This window comes from Temnothorax longispinosus, chromosome 2, assembly GCF_030848805.1.
Source record: "Temnothorax longispinosus isolate EJ_2023e chromosome 2, Tlon_JGU_v1, whole genome shotgun sequence".
NCBI lineage: Eukaryota > Metazoa > Arthropoda > Insecta > Hymenoptera > Formicidae > Temnothorax > Temnothorax longispinosus.
Window position 1 is genome coordinate 23,363,137 of NC_092359.1, and position 21,930 is coordinate 23,385,066.

A 21,930-nucleotide genomic window follows, 5' to 3' on the forward strand; every position below is an offset into this window, starting at 1 on the left:
CATTTATATCAGTAAAGTAAAGAATCCGAATTTGGAAGAATGGGAATAGAAAAATTGAAGAAATAGGAAACTGTAAGTTATAATATTATTTGCAGAAATAACAATAATTCTCTTTTATTTGAAAATGCTACTATTTTTTTCCTAACTTAATTTAAACATAACCATAATTTATAAACATTATGTATATATTAATAGTTGCGTACCTTATAGTAGCAACATTACATGTATACATTGTGTGACATATCACAAAAATATTGCAGGGATTATTGTAACATGTTTGTATAATACATGAATACATTTATTCTCCAAGCGGTAGACATATATGGCTGGCGAAGATGCTTTTTAAAACAAAAAGTTCGAAAAGTATAGTTGAATTCACCAACCGTTCGAGCAGGGTATTATTTACTGCATCCTGAATGGGGCGCGATGCATTTTGGCGTTCATTATCTATTTACGAGCTTTATTATAAATCATATCGACAATTAACGGCGTATTGATTATCGAAAAATTACGTAACCCGTTCGATTGTAAGATCAAATCACCCATTAATGCGGCGAATCGTGCACAATCGATAAACAAGGCTTGAAAAACGAGAAGGTAGCTAACGAGTGCAAGATCACCTTTGTCGATTAGATTTTCGTATAATTAAAAAGTGAGCCCGGGGGCGGAGGAGGGGGGGAACCTATCCCCGGTTCAATGCTTGCCCGGAAATTCCTTTCTTTCATACCTTCACGAGGATTTTCCTCGTTCTTTTCAGTAATGATTCGACAAACATCGTCTCACCGTTAGAGCCCGTTCTATTCACTTACGTATTCGTGTCTATTATTCGCACTTCTGCTTTAGGCTTCACTTCTGCTATTCGTTTTGCATATATTAAAGCAAAGATGCGGGGCTGACATGTTTGGCTTTATATCGCTAACAATCTTTTCCGTATAGTATAATGGCTTATTCGATGCGAATAAATCACACCAATGTATCCATTTATAAAAAATTCTATAGAATATTGTTCTATAGAATATTTAATTCCATTTTATCAAAAGTGATAAATAACATAATAATAATTGATTCCGACAATGCATTTTGATTGTTAGAAAAATCAGCCATTGTTTTTACGAATGGTCACGCTGAATATCGCACCTGGTTGTCCACTTCTGCCTTTTTCACTGCAACTGTTAAATTATTGTTCGCGCGTAAACTTTTTGCATTCAGTGGACACACCATTCATTCAGAACAAATGGCAACTAACTTGTTTATCGAGAAAACTGAGCTCGCCTGGTTGTTGCACTTGTGCCTTCGATTTAATTTACTTGATGTACAATCGATAAATAATGTTGACTTGCCAGCTTTCTCGTTTTCACGCTTGAATAGAAAGGCGAATGGAATGGAAACGGTCTCACACAATATGTATGTATGTACATATTCACATGTATAGACCGATACAACACACATGCTTTTGCATTCTATATGAGCAAGTTTCGCACGATCGATACGTCATATACTTTACGCACACGTGCTCCCTATCGGCGAATAAAGGCAAGCAGCTTCGTTTCCTGCAATTACACGAGCAAACATTGCATCGTTGCTTCATTAAAATAACATGCGAGATAAAGTCGAAATCATCCTCCAAATGGCAACAAATATCTATATTAGTCAAATATTTGACTAATATAGAAGAGGGAGAGAACGTTTCACAGTATCTTAATTTTTCCGATGTGTTACTAACGTAAACGTTCGTATATTTTTTTAATTTTAGTTGTTAAATAACAGTAATTTACGTTGGTAATTGTGAATATTTATTGTCTCGCTAAATTGATGAAGTTGTGTGTAATATTGCGGCAAATTTTAACGAATCGAACGGGTTTATCCTATAATACTATTCACGATAATCATAAATTTCAATAATGCAAAGAGTAAACAAGGATAACGCTTAAATCATGGAATCTTTCATTATAGGTCACTATAAGCCGATTATTTGTAGCTGGTAGGTATATAATACAAAAATATTTGACATTCATACTTGTCGTCATCCAATATGTAACCATTATTTTTCCATTCGCCTTTAATCCCGGATTTTTTCATAAACGCAATATTGCAGATCCTAATAGCAAACGCGAATAAATTAGGAGCTTCAGTGTACGCTAAACTGTCTGCGAAAGCATAAGATGCAACTGTTGCAAAATGAATTCAAAAGTTTTATTCTAACTGCGCATTATACATTTCTTCTGTTAGGATATGTTCAAACTTTCTCAAGTTCTTCTCATTTGGGGTTGTATATCATTTGCGAAAACAATGTTGGTCTTACATGAAGTCTAGGGAATATTCAAGCACCATGACAAAGTAGAATATTCTAACTTCCTGACGATGTCAGCTTTTCCCGCTTTATGTACTAACGGAGATATGCTCAAAGTTATTCGCGCGTCTTACTTCACAAACTTTCCAATATCGTGTCTGCATATGTTTGAACAAAAAAAAAAAAAAAAAAGACGAACAGTGTATTTTCGATTTCATATCTTATTTTCGTCACATTTCTTAATCCTCATACTACTCTTGCACTCTTTCTTATATTTTGAGCTTAATTTATATTTGAATAATGTAAAATTAATCGGTCCCGTTAGAAAACATTTTCAATTACATTTCTGTCGTGTCATTTTGATAAAATATTGAATTTTGCTATTACTCTTCGCCCATTTTATTCTATGCTAATACGCAACAATTCCATCCAATTGTGTATAATTCCGACAAAAATAGCAGCAAGTCTGCACCTGCGAGACGAGGTGGCAAGACATAACGCAATATAGACGTAATTTAATGGAAGAAATTTCAGAAGGAATGTAGTTCGTCGTTTTCCTTGGAAAGCCCACGGCTCAAGTTCGTTATAGTGAGCGACACGGAACAGATAAGAGCGTACACTGATAAGTCGCGTAAGTAAGTTCGTTGCCAGTACCGATTCGTATCGTGGCGCGGCGGTGGTACCAAGACGGCGCGATACCTAAGGTACTCCTAAGAACTTCGCCAGCCGAGGCATCGCTCGCTCGCAGTCACTTGGCCGATAGTAGCAGCGAGGCGGAGTACATGCACGACGGGGCGGGTAGGATACAGGGTGCTCTGCAACTGGAGGACGGGGATTAAGTCGGGAATGGCTTTATTATGTCAGAAACTACCACCCACCCGTAACGACGGAACGGAACTCGTTGAGTGCCGACAATTTAGTCGCACCGGCGCCGGATGCATTTAGATGGTGAAATTAAAATTTTTTTCGCGAATAGTGACTGCCACTTTCCCCCTCCTCCCTTCCACTGATCCTCCGAGGTTTCGAGTTTCGACCGTCTCTGCCGCGCCTGTCACATACGTAAACGATTGTATCCATAGAACTTGGTCGACTACGTGCAAGATATGTACTTCGCGAAGTGCATTTTGCGTGGTTCAATCGGCGTATACCTATATGTAACGGCACACGACGATCGTTAGCTCTAATGGTGGAAGACGAAATCGTACGATAAGTCTTTTTTATTATCTCTCGCAGTGGCTTTTCTATAGCTGAGATATGTCGTCGTTCATGGATTTCTAGGGGATATATCCTTTCGCTCTTCTTGGAGCCATCGCGCTGAATCGGAATATATTACAGTTCGCTCGATATGGCTACGTTCGATCGATTTTACGTTAGCTTTCACATTCAAAACTTTTCATTCTTTATCGTTATATTATACAAGTTAATCGTGTTGAAAATGAATCGTTGATTAATAATTGATTTTTAACGACCCTTCTGTTTCTCATTAAATTACAATGAATATCGTATTAAAATAATTTTGCTCCATTAAATTATATGCACATCGTGCAGTAAAACGTATATAAATCACAATATTATTATCCGCTTTAATAATGCACATATAGAATTTAGAAATTTAATAAGCATATTTATTGACGATATTCTTCTACTCATTGTCAGATTATTATTTCGGAAGATTTTAATGAACATATTTTTTATTTATCATAAATCTGATGTCGATTTTCTTGATAAAAATTTGATTAAATTATATTCTATTTTCGCGCAAGTTTTTTAATTTTCTTATATTAAAACTAAATCTAATTGAAATAAATTTTAATCTCTGAATTAAGACTTTATCGCAAAAAATTATAAAATTAACAGACAAAAATTTATCGATATACACTTGTATTTTATTTGTTAAAATCTTTTAATCTCACTTTTTTCTCTCTCTCTCTCTCTCTCTCTCTTCTATATTAAACGATTTTATAATTATACTCGGATTGGACTTTTACAAAGTATTTGTACAGCTTCACAAAGTATCTTATGTATGTACCAATTCTCTGTTGAAAAATGATATCTCTTATGCAATATCTGTTTTGAATACGAGGCACCTCTATTATTTATGTCTCAATATGTACTTTTGCACGGTAGCATTTTACGGCTGAAATCGATCCCACGATACATCAAACGGTACATACGATATCTGTACGTTGCTGCATGCGACTCATATCGTACGCAATTAAAACTCGTTCATATCTATGATGAGCAAAAAACATGACTCGTTAAAATAAGAGCGCCATACCTCCTGCGAACTCCATCATATCCATCTGCGTTGATCACCTTTTACGTTTTGCCGACGTATCGACAAGTACCGTGTGCTGCTAACGTAGCCGAGTAAGATATCTCTCACGATCGTCCATAAAAATAGATCGTATAGAAATGTTCGTTTGATAGCAGAATTTTTCTTCCAAAGGAGGAAAACGTGTTGTGCACAACACTTCGTCAATTCGTCACTGTCGGCCGTAAAGCACTCGCTTTGGCCCCATACATCTCTCTTCATAAAAGCAGCAATCTGAAAAAAATCTTACTGCAGAAGATATCTATAAAAGTGTCGCCGAATCCAGCTCCGTGAAACGTTCTACCCTTCTTTTTTTTGCCGATCCCTGGTTAGGAGCGGCCGCGCGACAAAAAGAAGAGTCGTTAGTTCAGCGCGAAATAACCATTTGTTATCTCCATTCGTTTCGCCTCGCGGCCATACTCGGACTTCCTTGTTGACGTGTTTACGTTCGCGGATACTACCGCGATGTTTCAGAGGGACGTTTAGGTATCTCGGAAAGACCATAAGTTTGGGATCGTAGATCGAAAACCAAAGTCCCCCGGAAACTGAAGTTACCAGAGAAATCCTGCGTGACAACTTCGGCATTAATGCCTAATTTTGAAGTTTATGTACCTACTACTACGTAATTATCTTAATTTCACTTTGTGTCCAGTTCTAACATTAATTATATACAAATATATTACGAGTCACGGTTCACGGGAATGAAAACTATTTTTGTCGCGGAGTGTCAAATCTAACTTTATAATTTTATTGAAATTTATAAGATTTAAAAAATAAAAATTTATTTAATAATTATAAGATAATAAAGAACATATGTTTTTTATATTATCAAAATTTTTGCTATGACTAGATTTAAAAGTTTTAGGGTTTTTGCTCTCTGAGTTACGTTGTATAAGCGCAAGGACAATCGTGATCAATTTTTAAATACACATTCCAGATGGGAACGTAATAGAGCACGTATCAAGATCGCAGAATTTATTCGCGAAAGGCGATCAACGCGTATTTGTGGTTCTAGGATGACGATACAAGGGAGACGCGAATCGGATTACACAGCTACAGGAAAATATTTGCGGTAGATATGGAGTATTGTTGAGAAATCTTGGAAATATCCGAGGGGAAGCATTGTAGCGCCCGGGTAGAATATCCTTCCGCTTTTATTACGGGGACAAAATACTCTGCTGGTAGACGAAATATTTACTGTGGGTACCGATAAGTACTTGTAAATAGAAATGTACCTGTCGCAATACGAAAGAATCGAGACTCTACATAAATGGAATTACAACTTTGTGCTTGTCAGCGCCATTATTTTAATCAGCGCATCGTGCATAGCTCCTTCTTTCACGTTTACCGTTGCATATTTCGAGAATTCTAGCTGCGCATCCATTGTTCGGATGATCCGAAATATTTTAGCACAAATTCTCGAGGTGAAAGCCCTTTTATGCAAATATGATAAGAGTAACTCTATTCATCAGACAAGTAAATACAATCATCGCGAAGCACATCTATAAGCCAAATCCATGGTAAATGTTAAATCGTAAAATCATCGAGAGATCGCGTGATTGCGTCTATATTTGTTTTAAATGATTCTTTGATGGCCACATAGCTTATACCTACGTTTCTTTTATTGGATTTGCTCAATGACTACTGTGTCTCCGTGCATTCCAGAGGGTGAAATAAAAATCTCTGGTTAGAGCGTTTGACCATTGTATATCGAGAGCATGATGCTCCGAAATGGATTTTTCTGGTGGAGCGATATTCCAATATGCGGTGCTCTCTATCGGATCTATAAATATATTTCATGGTACGGTGGTGTCATATAAAAAACTAATCGAACAATAAACGGATTATAGGCCGGATATAATCTGCATATCAGAATTTTAAAATTCTTGCAATGACGAGAGTTATATTTTTCTAAAAACTTGTTGCCAATAAATCTTGTTCAATATAGGCTATTCCGGTCAGATCGACGTTAATGACCAATATTGGTCAAATTATAAAGGCTATTTCTTTTCGAATAAAAGCATTCAGAAAAGTTATTACTCATTTTCTATCCTACATTATTTTAAGCTTTAAATAAAAATCTAAAGTAATCACGTCATAAAATGTGAGAATATTAATTTTTCATACAATGCGTAAAAAATATAAATTACTTCCACATAAAATTGAAGTCATCTAAAAAACAAAATCTTTGTTAAAGATCTGATAAGCATATTTTAAGAAAAAATTGGCCAAATTTTATATCATTTCACATTTTATTTAAATAAAAATACTTGTATTTACTTTGCAGAAAATTTATATGTAGTTAAAATATCATTAAATAATCTCGACTCGATTTTAATTGATATACTATAATATTTTTATAGTATAACATTAAATATGAAATTTTAATACAATAATAAAAATGTTATTATTATACAAGTTATATAAAAAAATTATCGAACAAAATTGTTAATTTCAAAAGGAGCAATCTTTCTTCACTGACTATACGATATGATTATATTATTGTTTGAGAAAGGAACAGGAGAAGCGGTACTTCAATTGTTTCCTGCTACACCGGAAGGCGGAAGGGACCAGAGACAAGCGAAAAATTTCAGCCGTGCCGTGCGGTTAAACCGCATTCTGGAAACCGTATGCACGGTAGAATCGAGGTTGACGTTGCGTACTTTCGCGGATAACACATACAAATGTAGACAGTTGCCAACTGCGAATGCGCGGCCGAAACTCCGCGTGTTCATTTACTCTTGACTTATTTCTAAATTAAAATTGAGCAAGGAGCGTTTTTTGATACCGCCGAAAGAATTCATCATAGTCCGAAGAAAACAAACAAAAAAAATGAATATAATTTGTTGTACCTAATTTGTAAATTAAAAAAAAAAAAATATTTTTAATTTTTTTCTTTTCAATTTTGTAACAACCAATTTCTAAAAAAATATATATATTTTTTTTGTTTCTCTCTTTTGAATTTGAAGAAATTTTGCGTGAAATTGCAGCAAATGCGAAATGTTTCGTATACCATCAAAACGAACACAGAGAAGCACGTATTGCAAATGCCCTCTTCACCTCTACGGTCTATGAACCTGCAGTATGTGTTACCGCAGGAACAATGTGCGCGCGTTATCAGATTAAATAAGCATTCCGCAATTTTGCCGATAAATTTGCAACTGTAAGCGGGATTTTTTCAGAATCGCGTCACGCCGCGGTCAACGATCTGTAATCGCGAGATTTACGAGCGCACTGAGTAACGAGTCGAGCAGATAGATAAACGAGCAAAGTTCTGCGACGAGAGCGAGAATGAGCGCGTTCTTTCATAAAACACACGCCCAGAATTCGTCTGCGCGAAAGTGGTACATATCGAAAAATCTTTTGAACCACCGGCGCGAACGGGAAAAAAGTTTCAATCGATAAAATAAAGAGTCAAACGGATGTGGAATTGAAACGGTCTAGATCGCCGTTTCTCATGCCATTTCTGTAGCGCATGCCTTTGTATACTTCTCTTTGCGTTTCATGGACAGTCGACGAGGAAACGTCGAAGGAAATAAGATCGAAATTCCATCTTTAAAACGTAATACATTGTAAGACATAATAAGATGTACGAAACAAAAGTATTTAACAAATTCTTTTTCCGTAGAATATGAAGGAAAATTTCAATTTGAATTTATCTCATATCCTCTTTCAATATGCAAATATATCGCATTACGTGCGTAATGATAATGGCGAGATACGGCGAATTCAATGAATACAATGATATACCTTTCGATAGCGAGACTTAACTCAGCAAACCTATTTCAGTCTAACTATGCAATTTCTTTGGAAAATGCGGACGTATCATAAAATTATATTCTCTCGCGTGCACGTTTCATGTCCCACGCGAATGTGTCACGTTTATATATGGGACAGATTTTTGCGTTACACTTTTCATTCAAGTCGGGGGGGAAATGTCGTCGAAAAGTACACGTCAGTGCTCGGGACGACCGTTATCCGACGGCATTGTGGAGGAAAAAAACGTCGCGATTTACAAATGAAAAGCGGAGCTCTTAACGAACGGGCGCTGGGCGCGGTTCAGTATTCAGGACGATAAGTGTTAGAATGGGACACGCGCGGGACATTGTTGGAACGGGTCGCGGGAAAAAAATAGAATAGATAAATTCTCGTTTCGCGCGTATTCATGGGATATCCTGAGTGCGAAACAGATGCTTCGGCGCGGACGAGACATCCGCGGGAATCGTCGTATCCGTGAAAAGGTTGAAGAGCGACGCGTGGGATCGCGCGATAGCCTGGCGGAAAACGGTTATGCCGTTTGCGTCGAGTCAGCGTCATAAATTTTACGAACATCCAATCTGCTTTTCTTGAGTGCTCGTGCGCTTTGCCGACCCCGTAATGCATCGCTTGATGGTTTAAAAGCGCGTAAACGGATTGGACCACGCGTTAACGAAGTGTTGACGATAAATGATGGTGCCACCGGCTGAATGTCTTTTTAGTCGGCACGTAGATTTGGCTGTTTTCTCTTTCGTTTATGTTGCGACACGGAAGTTATGAATATATTATTTATATGTGACGTACTAAACTCACAGCTTACAATCGGGTTAGTTTTTGCAGATTATGTTGGACGAACACGTAACTCGCACATCGGTGCGCTTGTATATATATTCCCGCGTATTTATCTCTGTAAAACGTATCTGGGTTTCTAGAATCGAACATAAATCAAGGATGAATAGTGAGGTCGATATGATATCGAAATAGCATGTTTAATAAATTAAGCAAAGTTGCGTTGAACGTTGCGTTAAATTATGTGGATAATTTAGAAGCATATAATTTACGGATGAAATTACAAAAGTAATTTTACGTACGTGGATATTATAATATGTTATAACATGTTATAGAAACACATCTCGAATATCGGTAAATAATTATTTTACCGTTGTACTTCTCATCTTACGAATGTAGTCTTCGATCAATGTTGTAAATGGAGTAGATGAGAGAGCTAGGGATTACATGTGTCAAATATCGCATCAATTTAGTAGGAGATGCCTAGGGAGTGCCAATTATACATATCGAATACATATGTATATATATACATATATGTATATATATATATATATATATATATGTACATAATCGATTTCGATATGTCGGAGCGCCAGCAAAATATGGAGTAAATGATCGAGAAATGCGTGTCAATATCAATGATGAGAATTCCGACGTGCGAGAGCAAATAAATGGCAGCGAGAATTTATAATGATTAAAGTGGATTGCACAAACTGATCTTTGTAATTGGAAGACTGAAACTGATCAGCGAGCGTTGAATATACGTGCGCGAAATCGAATTATTGCCTCAATTAAACAGACTTCGATTAAACAAACAGCAATTAACATTTAGTATTTCTTTTTATTTTATGATTTTTTAAATATTAAATAAAAAGTTAAAATAGGTGTTTAAACGTTAAGTTAAGTTGAGTAAAGACTGTGTTCATACGTTTCTCTATTTATTTTAAATATGCAGTAAAATTCTCTCGTCTCGACATCTTCAACGCAATTTCGTATCGTTTTCTCTATTATCTGTTTATCTGATCTTTAACCGACAAGCTTATATTATGACGTTGAGTTAACAGAGTTGCACAGGTAAATAGATAAACGAAAGGGAAAAATAAGGGAACAGTTTTTATGTTGCTTTTATGTTACACCGACGGCGGAAGTAGTAAAGCTTGGCTTTAGTCAGACATGCAAGTTTAACTGCAGGGGTAACCGCGGCTTCTTCTTACGCATCGTTGTGCATGGAAAGAAGATTGCGTTAATATTACGAAATTTGTTTTATTTCTATTATAAAACGGATAAAAAGATATCTATACATCTTTATATGTAAATAAGAGAATGAGCAAAATCTTATCTCCCATTCAACAATAAATAAAATATTAATAAACTAATATCTATAAAAAATATAATAATACGTTATTTACGAACCGATAACTTTTGAAACTTATTGATTATCGTTGTATGTCGCTATCGAACTTTTTATATCTTCACAATGATTTTATATAACTTCGTATAAGTTTTGCTTGCAGTCTATAGCTGCCTCATTTCTTTTTTTATATTCTTCGTATATAGTTCGGATATTTCTTGAAAAACTGTAAGTTACTTGAAGAATAAGAAGGTACTATCCTATAATATATTGTTATAGCTCTTCTTATACACATAACTTTCGAATAAACCTGCTCCGCGTCTGAAAGCACTAACTGAATTGATGTAATGATATTTTGCTGAATTTCAGACAGAAAATGGATCGTAAGATTAATATACCTTATAAACACCTGCGAATAAAATCAATGTTCCATTTTATTATCCTAGTATCGGGTACGAATCCCGGGCCCTGATAACCAGTTCCTATCAGAAATCGTCTCTTTCATGTATCCGATAGCTGTTGTTTCAACAATTTGGTGACTACATAACCGCGCAGTTACGATCGAAAGGGAGATACACACCGTGAAGAGATTGACGGCTATGGAAACGAGTAAAGTCTGAGGGTGGCGAGAGGGTGTCTGCAATGTCGTAAAGGGTGTAAAAGAATGAATTCGACAGTTTGCGCGGGTGCGAAACTTTAAGCGATGCGTCGCTCGTAAAAAGCGTAAAACTTTATTCGACCTTTTCCCATATCTTTCTATGGTATTGCTAATGCACAATGACTTTCGCAAAACTTAATAATATCTTTTTATATGACGCAAGTTGTAAGAAATGAGAATATTCGATGTTTATGGTAGAATACTTAATGACAGAAAATCATTAAAGTCGCATAATAAGACTCAGGTTTAGATATAACAAGCATTATGTGTGTGTGACGGTAGATACCTTTTTCTAAACTACTTTCTTTTGAATTATATATCTTCGTACTGCGCGTGATATTTTTATACGCAAGTAAACCGTATAACTTGCGATATATCACAATTCAGTGAGATTACCAGAATATATATCTAAGCTGTCGCATCGTTGGCGTGTAAAATTTACGTCGTGGCGGACATCTTTCATCCTGGCAGGAAAATAGAAACTCAAAGGAAGAGGAGGAACACGCGATTCGATCGGACTTTCCCAAAGGTGTCGTATTCGGGGAAGTTCCGCCGATAAATAATGGGACCGTTCTCTCCACGCTCGTGTTCACGCATTGTCGTATACGTTCGTGCAAGTAACTTCAGCTGTTTGAACGGAACAGACGTCAGTGGAATGAATCGTGAGCTGACATCATCGCTATAACGTGTTACGGGACATCAAGTTTTGGATAAACAGGCGTAACTCTCTACTCGGAATTTCTGTAATGTCATTACTTTCCACTATATTTTATTTGAGTCCACTTAATTCATTTTTAATTATATCAATATAGATTTGAAAAAAAATGTAAAATAATGGCCCAATAGCAGAAAGAGAGGAAATATACAACGCTGCCATTTTTTCGTATTAAGAGAGTAAGGTATGACATTCAATATACAATATCCAATTTACCTATAATTGCAATGTGAATATCGTTGTTACGATTATTCTATCTAGTTACGTATTACGTGATTAATTCATAATGTGATAATATATGTGTTATAGGGTAATTACATTCATGCGCTATATAAATTCGTAGGAACGAAGAAATTAATTACGAAACGCATTTGTTTACAATAAGCCGCGGTACATTTTCTATGAAGTCAGTCAATTAGCGTAACAAACTAATTATGCATATTGTTGTTTTTCTTTATGTTTACTATTCGCCCGTGGTATTTGTTAAACTCATTGGCAAATGGAACGTTCAGATCTCTCCTACGAAATATTTATTGCGAATATGCTCCCGCATATATCGTTTGACGTCGCGCGACGGTAAAAACATATAGCATTGATTAAAAGTGACAATATTTCAGCATTTTATTTAGAACGCAAATAGGGACGCAAGAATTATAGAACCCTTTAAATCTTATTCAGAATACCGCCCGAAAATATGATTTAAATTTATGTAAACTATTGCACTATGCATCACATATCGCGGTACGTTGCAGCGACTACGACGTTATTTCCATTCCTAAATAAACGCAAACGCAATTCCAAATAGATTTGCTCTTTCGTGCGTGTTTGAGCGTATGCGCGTGTTGAAATTGCATTTTGAGCGGCGAGCGTAATTGTCTTCAAAGTCTCTCTACAAGCGACAGACACAACGTTTGGTCATTTCTAGATTATAGCTTAATACAATTGTTCGTCTTACATTTGTAATGCTGCAAACTTTCATTATTATTAGTAACAAATAAGAACATGCAATATATTTCAAGGAGAAATTCTGTAACAAAAATTATAAATTCTTATTTAATTTGATTTTTTTAAATTAAAAATAAAATTACTATCTCATTAATTTTGCCGTAACGATCAACGACGAAATTACGCGGCTCATTTAGCGGACTTATTAATTAGATATTATTAAAGGCTGTCGTAAGTATTATTTTCATTTTTGCCTTGATGGAACAAAGGAGCAAAGTTTTAATGAAAAACGAATATTACTTTGTGATTATCGCTGGTGTCCTATAATTTGTCGCGATGATGTTATTCCCCTTTTTTTCATTCTCTCTTTCTGATTTCTCGTCGAGAGTTCAGAGGACAAGGAGAGCTCGCGGTGGAAGAGAACTCCACTGTTTTTCTCCTCACTCGCGCCATTCGCCATTTCTTTCTATCGCGACTTCCGTTATGCCGCTGTAACGCAGGAAGAACCGAGAACATAAATAAGCCTGGCAGAAATTAATGCGTACGAAAGTTTTTTTTCCAACCGGAAACGAGGTTGTCGAGCACGTTAAAACTTTCGTAGGGGTTCACTAAAAAAGTCCGGGAGCGAAAGGATGAGGAAGCGATGAGCACATGTCTCCTGTGAGCCGCGCTACGATTGCGCTCAAAGCGAAGCGGTTTTCTCATTCATTCCATTTGCCATTTCCAAGTGATTACCAAACTTTGCAGCCAATGATTTCCTGAATCAATCTTGATTTTAATTTTTTGCAAATGTCGACATTTCTGCGACATTCAGAGCTGTTCTATTTTCATTGCAGTAGTGTATTTCCTCTCATTCTTAATTTATAATTCAATTAAAATTTTTTAATTTAATCGAAACTATTCTATAATCTAATAATCAACTTAGAACAGGGATAAGAAGCAAATATTTAATTAATTTTGTGCATTGCTGATGAATATTATATTTAAGAGCAATATCGAATCGCGTTAAATATAATACGTGGACGCGCGTGTTGACATCTTATTATTTTTCTTATTATTATTTTTTATTGTACACGCATGTGCAAGACAGTGTCTTAATTCTCCTGAATCAATGCAGACTAAATAGCAATAAACCTGTACCTGTTGATCCGGTGAGATTCAAACGTGCGCGACTTCCTCTAAGCGTGAATTTTGAATGACGCGTTTGTCTTTGACTGTCCAACGTACGCGTCAGCTATGTGCGATTTCAATTGTAAAAGCGAATGTCAACTTGATTAACGCGACACTTGCAAAGCGGCATTTCACGCGATAACCAAATGCTTGAAATCATCCTTCAATTCCAATCGTGGTTTCATATATTGAAAAACGCATCCTGTAAATCTCTACGGTAACAGCATCTTTAAAATATTGATAAAGCTAGGAACGCGCAATTTGTCAAATTCAGTACTTTTTGTCAGGAAAAGCCGAAGAGATTCTTTTCCCATCGGCACGATATTTCTAATGTTTTATAGCGCAGTGACAGAGGAAAAGCTCGTAAAACTGGCGAACTTTGGAATGTCCTTTGAACTCTCTGTTAGATACGCCGTCTAACATCCGATCGTGAAAATTTAATACGGTGACGATATAGGATCAACCTTTTTACCTCCTAACGCTATGGGAACCATAGCATTAGGAGCTTTTGTCTGTTCTTTTTATATCTTTGTTTATCGATTATTCACATGAGGATATAATAAAAAGGTCGACAGCGTGAAAACGTAGATATGATAATGGAAAATTTATAATAAAAATGTTATGCTCCCGAACAATATAAATATATAAAGGTACATATAATGATATTTATAATTCACTATTTATAACTCTCCACTCTGGTCGAAAGTATTTAGTATTCCATCCATATAAAGCAAATCAGTTTTACGATAAGCGAATTGCTGACATCTGTCATTGAACGTAATGATTTTCCGATGTGACAAAAAAAAAACTGCGCGTCTATCGCAATTTCACGAAATGCGCAATATTTGTAGCAATTTGTCAGTGGTGTATCGTATTAAAATAATCAATAATACATAACGTGCAATTGATCATTATACATAGAATATAGGATAAATAACGTACGTTGTATGAATAGAAAATTAACTATGATTTATATCAGATTGGGAGCATGATTAATAGTTACAACAAATTTAATCAATAATGAAAAGCGCAAATAAATGTACATTGTGAGAGAGCAGGAGAAAGCGAGATTTTAGTTACAAAATGTAATTAATATTTATTTATTTTCTATTAATTTCTATTGTTTCTATGATTTTAAAACTAATACTAGAAATGTGCTTACAATACTCTGAAATTGTTATAATTGCTTGCAAAAAATCAGAAGTAAAAGTAAAATTGATATTAAATAGCCGTTATTGCCATGAAAAATTTTATACTTTGAGATTCTATGTTAAGACAAAAGAAAGTAAGTGATTTAATGAATATATATTATTTATACATTATCTTTAAAAATAGTATTAAATAATTTCTTAAACTATCAATTGTCATGATTGTCATAAAATTGTATTTTAGTAAGAAATCTTATCTTACTCAAAACTCTCTCTCTCTCTCTCTCTCTTACTTATTGTACCTAACGCGGGAGGTTAAAGTACAAAATTGTTCATGGCGATAACGGCTATGCATATTAAAACGTAAAGAGAACGAAGAAGAAATCATTAGTCGGGCACGAAGGAGCCAATGGAAAAGGGGAGTTTTAATCCTCGACCTGATAAAGTACAATCTTCCTGCTAAATTTAGTTTTAACTTTTGTGAGAGCGCTTTTCTATCATCGTTAATGACGAAACAAACAATGAAGTTACTAAATACTTACCTATAGAAAATGAATTACCGTTGTGTAACTAAAATTGTGTGTAACCAGATATTCCATGTACGCCAGATAATTTTTTCGCTTTATGAGAAAAATGTTATATATTGGATGCAATAAAATACGGAATGAAAACGAATATTCTCTTGGAAAACTATGCAAACTTATCGCGCAGAAGTGGATTTACACCGGATATCCTATTTGTGTACACACGGAAATTGGAAATAAAACTGTAGCGTTGTAACAACGATTTTATATTCGAATCCACTAGCCGAAAAGTTGAGCAAGGTTTCAATTGCAAATAAACGAAATAGTGGTGGAGTGAAATAGCACGTAAAGTGGGAGTTTTGTTACAATTCCGCGTTTGTGATCATCGTTTTTGACTTAAAAAAAAAATTTTATGTCCGCAGCAGACGCAAAATTACGATTCATTGGTAATTCATTGAAATGCACATCGTTTATTTAAGCTGATGTTATAAATAAAGTAATTATGATTGATATTCGCGAATGCATATATTTGCGGTATATTTATTTAATTATTCCTCATATTGTAATTCGTTTCTATTTATATACAGTTAAATGAATGCCATTATTTATAATTATTCGTTAATAAGTTCTAATTTATTAATTCAACTCATATCAACATCATTTTCAGCGACGGTTATGATCTCAACAAATAAATATGTCGAAGAACCACATTCCAGCAGTTAGGATTTTAATTCTTACTTCTCAAAATACAAAATTATATATCATTTCCATATCATTTTGTACACACATCAATTGTAAAGCGCGAATTCCAACACATACGTAATATGCATTATCTAGTTATATCGCATGAATGTCCACAGACCGCATAATTTTCTGCTTTATACTAGTTCCTCCTTCGGCGTACGTAACATCAAAGTACGCGATAGTCTTGCGCAATTTGCTCTTTCTCATGCAACTGCCAGATTACTGTTTAAATAAATATGAAAACTCGATATAACAATCTAAATATGGTCTAAAGTTAAACTCAGTTATTAAACATTCGCAAAGCGAAATTTCACGATGTTTTTTCCTTGCAGTTCCATATTTAGCAAAGTGGTATAAAATATTGCGTGAAGGAACGTGATTTTATATAATAATTGATACTGCAAAGCAATTATTCATGATTGTAGATTTTAAATGGAATTCGAAATGATCTAAATGTCGATATATTCGAATTACAACATGGTTACAGAACCAACAAGATATTGCGACCAACAAGAAACTGCATCAAACTAAAGTTTAATTCCAATGTCAGTCGTCTTGTCAGTAGCAGACTTACCGAGGAACATGTATAATCGTCTGTAATTTGTATCCATGAAACAGCTTAGAGTTTTAATATTTTTGTACAAAATTAAACTTGCAAGATCAAGATTAATAAATAATTTGATAAATAATTTAAACAAGAATCAAGAAATGTATGTATACCGTATGAGAAACGTATAATATATTTTTAATAAAACTAAAAAACATAAAAGAGGTTTCGATGTTCATTTGAGTATTAAAATAAATAAAAATAATTTTTCAAGTTGAATAAAGGAATTTCATCATATATTTTTTTTTAAATTTTACATTTAATATAGGTGATTTAAAAGCATGTTTAACTATTATTAAGGTATAGAAGGGAGACAAGGGATTCAGAAACAAACGTTCAATTGTAACACACAATAGCATTAATATAATTTTGCATAATAGTATCGTTAGCTTAAATGTTTAAACCGAGTGCTCACTACTACGTGTCGCGATTAATAACCATAGCCAATTAATATTATCTACCTATCGCTGGGCACACACACAACAAATCCGTAAAAACTCGCGATAATCCATTTAAGCGCAGCTCGCCGGTTCCAGCCGTAAAAATTATCAGTGAAATACCAGCTCGGAATTCTCCGTCACACGCGTCACCAGCAAGCAATTATATTTCTCCTATCTGTAATTGTGCCTATATAATATTACCATTTATATTACATATTCTTTTATCGTCTCATTATATAAATTCCACAAAGATTTTCCGATATTTGAATTAAGCTAAAAGTTTGAAAAATTGCATAAGTTTTTTTCCTTTATCCGTTCAATTATTTTACGTGTGAAATAATTTTGTATTTTCCGTTTCCTAAAACTATCGATTAAATCCTCTACAATTGCAAATTATTTTAATGGATTAACATCCAAAGCATAAAAATTACATAATTTCTAAACGAAGTAACCTGATCGATGTGTCACATCTTACAGATTTGTATCTCTCCATACAATCTTTTTAATTTTATCAGATATGTGTCGTAAAAGCAGCTCATCTATCGAATCTCGATAAGACATATTCTTGGCAGTCTGCTTCCTAGATAGTAGATACGAAGTAGAAGCGTTTCACTCAAACACGTTTCGCGCCTCATAAAATGGGGCTCGTTCCAGGTTTCGCCGAGAAACGAGGTGAAACGACACGAGCGTTTTACGTTAAAATCATTAATTAAAACGCTTGAAAGGGAGCTCGAATGGGTGTATCATAAGGGGCTAATGCCGTGAGGCGTGATGTACCTTCTGCGATGCAATAATGGAGATCTGCGAATGGCCGTCGTATACGCACAGACAATAACATTTTTATAAAAGAGACAGAAAGAGAGAGAGAGAGAGAGAGAGAGAGAGAAGGTAAGAGTAAAATAGCTGATAATATATGGTGTGTGTGTTTGAAGAAGAATAATAAAGGCGATGATATTTTTACACCATTTTTCATATCGCGCTCAAATTATATACTTAATACTGTCGACAAGCCACTTCCGTCGATAATAGTGGAAAAGTGTAATAAATTCTGTCGCGCCTCGCTGAAATGGATATCACGCGCGGGGCTTGCGATCAATTTAAAACGACCAGCTCTATCAGCGGCGACGCCGCTGGAAAACTATTAAGGTGAAGCGTTTACAAGTACAAATTGAAGCGCAGCTTTCCGACGAATGCAGTTATTTGCATGTATTGAATTTGTCATGCACGAAGCAAAAATAGAATTCTTCCCCATTGTAATTGGCAAAGTCATCGAGTAAGTTTGTCGATTTTTTAGAAATACAAATCATTTCTGATTTACATTAATAATTCGTGCCATGAATGATCAATCATTTTGAGATTAAAATCTCCTTATTTCGTGGATGAAGATTATTGAGAAATTATATTTACGTCATTTATAGATTTATACCGTGCTTTTTCAATTTACAACGAGATAAATATAAAATTCTTTTTAAGACCAGATAAATAATCTACCAACGCAATAACTTTGTATTAAAACGGAGACTTGTTTTAGTCGAGATCACTTAAAAAGATTCGCAGGATCAAAAAATTAAATTAAGAGTTGCAATCAGAAAATATTTCAGTAGAATTTTATACACAATCTGCGTATAACATATGATAAATTTATTGTTAGTTACATACAAAACGGGATAAAATAAAAATTGTTACAATAGCTTTATTTATTCATGTCGATTTATCAAATTATTGTTTTATTGTTGAAAGTAAAAAAAAGTAAACGATTATCAAATACAAATTAAAATCGCTAAAAAAAGATCACTAAAAATAACAGGTAAGAAGCTTTTGCGATTTGATCTTCCGTTAAATTTACGTATCCCACATCTAAGAAATCGTTTAATATTAAAGATGCTTGCCGAGAAAGTTTTGAAAACTTGGTCAGAGAACTGTAAGTAACAACACGATCAAACTACTCTGTACCACGGATCTGCCGCAAGCATATCGCTCAGTATCAGCCGAGCTATGGTATCTTGTTTTGTATAGTTTGTATCAGTTCTCTAAACTACATATCCTTTGGATGGAATTATAATAGCGTAGACGTAGAAGTTCCGCGTAACGTAAGATCAATGTTTGTCTTATGCCACTTATTGTTGTTTTAAACATTGATAAAATAACATAAGTATTATTTATGTAGATACTATGAGAGGAGAATTATCGGACAATTATATACAACATAATATTATTGTTATATAATATGATATTAATATTATATTTCATATAATATTAATCGTATCCATCTAAACAATATTAATTACAATATTAATATCGTATCCACAGTTCTATATCCCGTTAATTCTTATTGTAAAAAGGATATAGACAGAAACTTCTGGCTTCCATACAGTTCTTTACGACTTAACACGAATGTAATGTTTGTAATTTAATATCTTAAGTGCAGCTGCAGACCTTAATAGCAGTTATAATGAAATAAGAAAACATACGATGATTACTTTGGGCAATAGTAACCAGGCATGTATGACATAAATTGTAGAAATCGAATTTTTATAAAATATGTCTAAGAATCTTTGATCTAATAGGCTAAATACATGCATATTTTATCGAAACTTGATCATAACATTAATTTAATGTTATATATTTTATATAATATTAAATTTGTTAATAGTGTAATAAATAATTTACTACACATTAAATACTTATATTTACGTGTAATAACAATCGTATATTGTAAATTATGCGTTTTATAAAACTATATTACAAACACAATTAACAATACAACTTTACTTCTTCTTTTTAAGATATATATTCGTGCCATGGTAGAAAACTTGATTAGAGAATAAAAACGTTTTTCTAAAGCTAACGCAAACGTATTGCCTGTTTTACTCCGCTCCGCACTACACCCTATTTCAAATGGCATGCGAAATAAGAGGATTCAGCTTCAATTGTTGTGATTAGATACGTACTCGGCAGTAGTAAATCCACGAGTGTCGATAAGGCTTGAGTAAGTACGCGACGCTTCGGAAAGCAGAGGAAAAACGCTCGTGCGTGACTTTCGAAGGCGAGAAATCTTGAGTAGCTGGTATGCTCTGCGGTGATACCCGATAGATCACTTGATCGAAACACCAAGATGGATCACGTCTTGGCAAAAACTTCACGATTTGGCTTCCCTTTTCACCCGTTGACACAAGAAGACGCCTTTGCCGTTCCTTTTTAATAACTTTGCTGTAGAAAATGCATGTACTATCGTCACTCAATTTTACTCCTTTTTTTTCTCTCTTTGTTCGCGACAGAGAGTTTTTCATGCGGGAGTAATAAATTGCAAGCTGTGCTCCCTTCGATATAAAATATGCAATGAAAAGTAATGAAGAAGCGAACTTGCAAAAGATGCACAGTTTCTTCAATCTTCCGTGAATATTACATCCTAAGATAGCTTTCTTGAAAAAAGATGTAAATTTTTTCTCGAAACTTATTTATCTGTTTTACGCGCAAAATATTAATGAATTTCTATATAATATATTTTAATTACAAATATATATACAAAACATAATAATCTACATTTAAAAAATTTCCAGAAGAAAGAAATTAGTCAAGATGTTTAGACTTTTCTGTCTTTTACAATTAATGTAACTCAGCACCTCTTTTTCTTTTATGCAGATCGAACGAAAACACTTTCGAAGTGGTAATGTATGAAAAAAAATACTTGTTTTATTATGTTGTCTATGTTATTGTTATTGATGGTCAGGTCCGTGTCGCTGGTGTATATTGTAGAAAAATTAACGGCGGCGTCTCTCCCGGGATAGGGTATATAGTCGGCGGAGCGCGTCGTAGCGTCGCGATGCTGCGGACGCCACCGAAAGAGCCGAGGGAAACGAGAGAGAGAGAAAGGAGCGTCGCGACGACGCGGAGGCTGACGACGCACTGACTGCCCGCCTGGGTGCTCCCGACAGTAGTCGCGCTGGGTGAGAGAGAAAGAGAGTACGAGACAGGAAAGGGTGGGTAGAGAAGGGAGAGAGAACGAGGGAGAGATAGAGACGGGGAGAGAGAGAGAGAGAGAGAGAGAGAGAGAGAGAGAGAGAGGGAGAGAGAGGGAGGGAGGGAGGGAGAGTGAATGTGGATGCAACCCTGGTCTCCTGATCTCCTAACTGCACTGACACCCTCTCGCCGTGCCAAAATCTATCCACCCACGCGCTCGCGAACACCCCCGACATATCGCCCGTTCTCGGTTGATCGAGAATCGCACGCGTCGAAGATCGCGACACACTTTCGGCAACGCGTCGCGACAGTGATGACGCGAGAGTAGCGAAGCTCAGCTTGAAATTGTGAATATTCCTGCCGGAAAACGGTCTCGTTGAAAATTTCCTTGCCTAAGGACGAAAGTCGTTACAAACGACAGTCGTATATAGAGAGAAAATATGTAACACGTTCTCGGTGTGCGTCTTATGACGACCTGTGTATACAGAGCCCGTTAATGAGCCCACCTAATGAAGTAGC

General features: G+C 35.2%; 1 protein-coding gene across 5 annotated transcripts in view; it reads right to left on the reverse strand.

The window, feature by feature from the left end:
- The window catches only part of LOC139808120 (trace amine-associated receptor 9), a 63,010-nt gene extending 41,660 nt beyond the window's left edge, over window positions 1–21,350 (reverse strand). For 2 of the 5 annotated variants that reach the window (XM_071769776.1, XM_071769780.1), the window contains exons 1-2: window positions 21,075–21,350; window positions 20,403–20,771 (exon numbers count right to left, since the gene is read on the reverse strand). The gene's annotated coding sequence lies outside the window, so the exon portion shown is untranslated. The remainder of the gene's footprint in view (window positions 1–20,402; window positions 20,772–21,074) is intronic. The other 3 variants (XM_071769779.1, XM_071769778.1, XM_071769777.1) reach the window with 3 other exon arrangements.
- Window positions 21,351–21,930: the final 580 nt, after the last annotated feature.